This window comes from Lepus europaeus, chromosome 10 (assembly GCF_033115175.1).
Source record: "Lepus europaeus isolate LE1 chromosome 10, mLepTim1.pri, whole genome shotgun sequence".
Taxonomy (NCBI): Eukaryota; Metazoa; Chordata; class Mammalia; order Lagomorpha; family Leporidae; genus Lepus; species Lepus europaeus.
Genome location: NC_084836.1, coordinates 66,479,189 through 66,484,551, shown reverse-complemented (window position 1 = coordinate 66,484,551; position 5,363 = coordinate 66,479,189). Strand labels below are relative to the sequence as shown.

General features: G+C 62.8%; 1 non-coding gene across 1 annotated transcript; it reads left to right on the top strand.

Annotated features, from left to right (window-relative positions):
- The first annotated feature begins 4,894 nt into the window (after positions 1-4,894).
- On the top strand, positions 4,895-4,967 carry TRNAK-CUU (transfer RNA lysine (anticodon CUU)). The gene has a single exon. It is a non-coding gene; the product is annotated as a tRNA-Lys (tRNA).
- Positions 4,968-5,363: the final 396 nt, after the last annotated feature.

Below are 5,363 nucleotides of genomic sequence, written 5' to 3'. Positions count from 1 at the left end.
AGCTGTCCGGCCGGCCGGAGAAGGGCGGAGCGGTCGGAGAGAGGCATGTCTGGGATGCACGGAAAAGGGGAGACAATGCTGCCACCAACCCAGCAGGGAGATGAGTTGTCTGCAGTCGAGATAAGGACTCCAGCCCGGCTGGCCTGGGTGCCCTGAGCCTGCTGAGATAACGCCCAGGACCTGCAGCGAAAGAGGGGGCGGGAACCTGGCCCTCGCTCTTTCCCACCCTACCGCTCCCCGCCTCACAGAGCCGGTGGAAGTCAGGCGAGAGCCCCAGCCCGGGCTGGGGGTGGGGGTCACGAGGTATGGCAGCCCCGCACTCCCCCCAGAGATGGCATGACGCCATGTCAGGAGACCCCAAGTCTGTTTCTAGGGACTTCAATGATGCTGGCTGGACCTTTCTCCAGAGCAAATGCCAAGGACTGCTGGGCCCCCGCCTCTGCACCCCCAGACCCGCCATTACCTGCTCCACTACCCCCCCACCGCCCTCCGCCCACCACCACACACACCCCCTCCCTGCACCACCACCATCCCAGCCGCCGAGAATTCCAAACAAGAGCCTGGGCTCCAGGCCTGGCTTTAGTGTTTATCCCAGGTCGGGCTCTGTCCTGTCAGAAGCTGCCCCCGAAGCTGACCCCCTGCCCTGCCCCCAGAGCTCTGCCCAGGGGATACACTGAACAGGGACGCCCAGCGGACAGCCACCACCCCCCACCCGGGCTGGGCCCGCAGACAGGTGGGGGCCTGCGGCTCCGACCTCCCAGGGATCCCTGCTTTCACCTGCAGTCGGGGAGCGGCCACCTCCCCGAGCCCCCCAGGGTCTAGGCATTCGGCCCTGGGTCTGCCCCTTCCCTCGCGCCCTCCTGGGTCGGGCCTGCACAGAGCGTGCCCAGGGCAGGAATAAACAAACAGTGCCTGGGAGAGGGACTGGCCAGCGAAACTGAGCTCACACAGGTCATAAACAGAGGAAGATCTACTGTAAATAAAGAGCAAAGCCTACCATGAACAGACAGTGACCCGGGCCTGGGCAGAGGGACCCCAGAGAGGCCCGGGCAAGGGACACCATGCTCACTCTCCCGACCGCGGGCCCGATGGCAGCGAGACTCCCAGAGGGGCCTCGGAGTGTCGAGCGCAGGTGGAATCTGTCACCTCTCCCCTCCCTCAGAGCCCAGGAGCCAGTGGACAGAGTCCCAGGGGCCAGCCCAAGACGCTGAAGCCCACTTCAAGTCCTGGAAGGCGGAGGGCGGGTAGCCTGGGGAAGACGGCCCAGGAGGGCATCACCAGCCACCCTGGCCCGACACAGACGCGGGGCCCAGCCTGAACCCCCAGGGGAGGTGCCAGCGCCACACCTGCCCCTTGCTCTGCCCCCTGTCCCGTGGCTCTGCCTCCCTTGTCTCCGCTGCTGACTTCACTGTCCGAAAGCATCAAGTTGCAAGGCAGTGCCTGAGTGAGCCCCAGCCCCAGTCTCAGGGCAGGATTGGGTGCAGAGGCTAAGTCACCGGCTCCCGTGTCCCCCTCGCGCCTCGGCGAGCCAGAGGTTAAGTCCAGCTCTGCTTCAGGCCAGCTTCCTGTCCATGCACACCCCAGGAAGCAGCAGATAATGGTTCAAGTGCTTGGGTCCCCGCCACCCACACGGGAGGCAGGCTGGATGGAGCTCCTCCTGCCTTGGCTTCGGCCTGGCCCAGCCACAGCCACTGCGGCCACCTGGGGAGGGAACCAGCTGTGTCTGTCTGTCTCTGCCTTCCAAAGAGATAAAAGTTAAATAGTAAATCTTGGCCATTTTGGAAACTCCCATATGGCTCTCCTATCAAAGGACTGGTCCCCCTGAGGCTGGCTGTGGGCGGTGCCCGGGGCACCTGCTCGTCTTCTGGCTCTCGTCCCCGCCCACCCTGGCTTACCTTCCCCTTCTCCTCTGTGTGCACCCCTCTGAGAGCAGACACTGAAATTGCAAAAGTATCCAGCCAGGGAGACCCCACACCGGTCCCAATCTATAAGAGTGAGGCCCACGAACCTTCCGGAATCTTCCTACCACGGGGAGAAGGTACAGACCCCAGAGCCATGACCGGCTCCACCGCCGCCCCCCACCACGTAATTTCTATTCATAGGGCACAGCTGGGTGATTAATGGCCTGATTAATAATTACTCAGGCTAATAAAATAATTAATTAATTTGGCAAGCCATTATTTATCTGTTCATCCTCAGCCTGAAACTCTGCGCCTAGGAGTTTGGGAATCTCCCCTCCAGGCGCTCTTAGAAATGTGATCATTAATGTGGCACGTGGGGGGGGGGCGGCTGGGGAGGGGGGAGGGAGCTTCTCCGTCCTGAGCCCTCCCTAGGGAACAGAAGGGGCCTGAGGGCGCTCCGAGGAGGCTGCCTGGAAGGAGGAGACAAAATGACCAGGCAGCTTCAAGCCCAGGGAGTGGGGGGAGTAGGATAGGAGCCTGGGAGTGGGGGGTTACATGGGGTTTGGGGGATCCTGGGATGTGTTCTCTCTGGCCATTGATTGATGACAGCATTTTCAACAAATGATCTTTATCTCACCTCTTGTCTTCCAAATTTATGATTTTGTCCCCAAGCCCCAGGCTAGAGGAGCAAGGACTGGGTTAATTCCCGGGTTGGGGGTGGGCAGCCTTGAGGTGGGGGCCGAGAATCCAGTTGGGGGAGGGGTCTTTGGGGCTCTGCAGGAGGGGAGAGACCGCCCCCCACCATCTGCGTCTGGGCCCCAGAGGAACGAAGCTTTGCATTGGGCTTGGATTTGGGGCCCCAGAACCGAGAGGGTCTGGAGCATCCGGCTCCTGGGAGGCAGGGAGCTGACCGCAGGGGAGAGAGGGGACTCTCCGGAGGTGGGGGGCAGTGGCGCCCACCTCCTGGAGGGAGGAATGCGAGCACTGGCTGCCCAGCCACTCCCTAAATATGCGGAGGCACCCGTGCCACGTTCTCCGTCCGGAGCCTTGACACCTGCTCCCCCATCCGGAGCACAGGCGCCAGCTGCCCGGTCCCCGTTGGCTTCCAAGATGGGCCGGGATGGGCGAGTACCAGGGGCGCACGGGTTCTAGCTGCGCGTGGGGAGAGCAGACCCTAGGAAGATACGCCCTGGCAGAATCACCATAAAAAGGGATATGTGGGGACTGGCGTTGTGGCACAGTGGGTTGAGCTGCCACTTGCGACATTGGCATCCCAGATCGGAGCGCTGGTTCGAGTCCCGGCTCCCACCCAGCTCCCTGCTAATGCACCTGGGAAAGCAGCCAAAATGCTTGGGCCCCGGAACCCACGTGGGAGACCTGGATGGAGTTCGTGGCTCCTGGCTTCAGCCTGGTCCAGCCGTGGCTTTAAGGCACTCGGGGAGTGAACCAGTGGATGGAAGAATCTCTGTCTCTCTCTCTTCTCTCCCCATGTCACTTGGCCTTTCAAGTAAGAAAAACCACAGTTTTAAAATCCCATCTTTTTGGGGGGAGGAGAGGCAGGGGGTGGGCAGTGGAAATTCCAAACAGGAGACATCTGACCAGAGCCTCGCGCAATGAATATAGGGATTTGTCAAGTGAAGGTCAAAAGCCCAGCACGCACCTGGAGACCCATGAGGGAGGCAGGCCGGCAACTGAGGAGACGGGTGGCGCAGGCTTGGCCAAAGCATACTGGGTGGAGATGTTCTAAAGAGGAACCTGGACTTCTTGTAGGCAACGGGGAGCTACAGCAGGCGAATGGAGGAGAGTGATCCGTGATCCGCACTGATTCGTGTTTTAGAAGATGACAGCGCTAAGACGTTCCCTGGGGCACCCGCATCCCGTATTGGCGCGGTCTGGGTCTGAGTCCCAGCTCTGCTCCTAGTTCCAAACGCTCCCTGGGAGGCAGCGGGTGATGGCTCAAGTCCTTGGCTCCCTGCCACCCTCATGGGAGCCCCGGATGGAATTCCTGGCTCCTGGCTTTAGCCGACCCAACCTCAGCTGCTGATGGTATTTGGGAAATGAAAAAGCACATGGGAAATCTCTGCATCTCTCTGCCTTTCAAAGAGAAAAATAGAAAAGAAAGATTAGAAGGCCGGAACGCACTCAGGCTGGGCGAGCTGGAAGGGCTGCCAGGCTGGGAGGAGGCGGCGGCCAGGGCGCCGGGAGCAGGCAGGTTGCATTGCAAGCTGCCCAGAGCTGTGTGCAAGGAGACCCTGAGCCTGAGCCTGCGCCTGCTGATTGTCCCCCCTGCTCTCTGGCTGTCCGGTGTGGGTGCGGGGCTGGCCAGGAAAGCTGGTACTTTGATCCGCTCACACTTCTAAGAGGTGGGAGATTAGAGCCAGGCCTGGCTGGGGGTCGGCCGTCTGGGAGCCGTGGGAGTTCAGCAGGAGGGGGCGTGGCAAGAGCCAGGAAAGGCGAACAAACCCGCCCATTCGGCGGTGCCTGCCAGAGAGGGGCGGCGCGGCTGTGCCCGCTGTGGCCAGCAGAGGGCGCACGGGAAGCCGGCTGCACCCGGAGACGGCGCTGGCGCCGCGGCCGCGCGGGCCTGGGCGCCCTCTGCTGGGCAGGCCGCGACTCGGGGCTGCCCCAGTGGGGTCCCCACCCCCGGCCCGCGGGGCTGCACCCCGAACCCCGCTGGCCCTGGACAATCGGATCTTGGGTCTGGAGCATCCAGTCCTGGGGACCACCCGTCGCCACCCCAGCTTTTGCGCCTCGGGACCCCGCCCCCTCCCGAGCCTCGGGTGCACCTGCTACGCACCGCTACGTTGCGGGGTGTCCGCGAGGCTCCCCGCGGCTCGCCCTCGCCTAAGACAAAATGCGCTCTCTCCCTCCCCTTGCCTTGGGCGGCCCTTTCAGCAGCCCGAGTGAACGAGACAGCAGTGCAAGCCCATTTCACGGAGGAGGAAACGGAGGCTTCAGACCCAGGTCCCACAGCGCAAGCCCCAGCCCTGACTGCCCGGCTAGCTCAGTCGGTAGAGCATGGGACTCTTAATCCCAGGGTCGTGGGTTCGAGCCCCACGTTGGGCGGCATGGGGTTTGTTTTTCCATGACCAACTTTATAGCTGCCAGGTGCCCAGTGACCCTGCTGTGTTGCTGACCAAGGGGAAGTCGCCCTTGGAAACTGGGACCCCAGGCGGCTGCCCAGTGGGGGCCCTCCAGGGGTGGCCCTGAGCGCGCCCCAGGTAGAGGTGGCATGGGCGAGTCGCAGCCCAGGGCTCGGGCCTGGCTAACCTTCGACTGCATTCTCCCCCCCCCCCCCATGCGTGGCAACTCGTCTTCAGCCAGGGAGCGACTTCGTGGCCCCGCAGGTCTGAGTCCCACAGGGAAGTCCCTCCTGGTGTCTGCCCACCGTTCCTCCTGCTGCAGCCTCGGCGGAACCCACAAGTTCTGTCCTCAGAGGAGGCGGGGGGGGGGGGGCTTGAC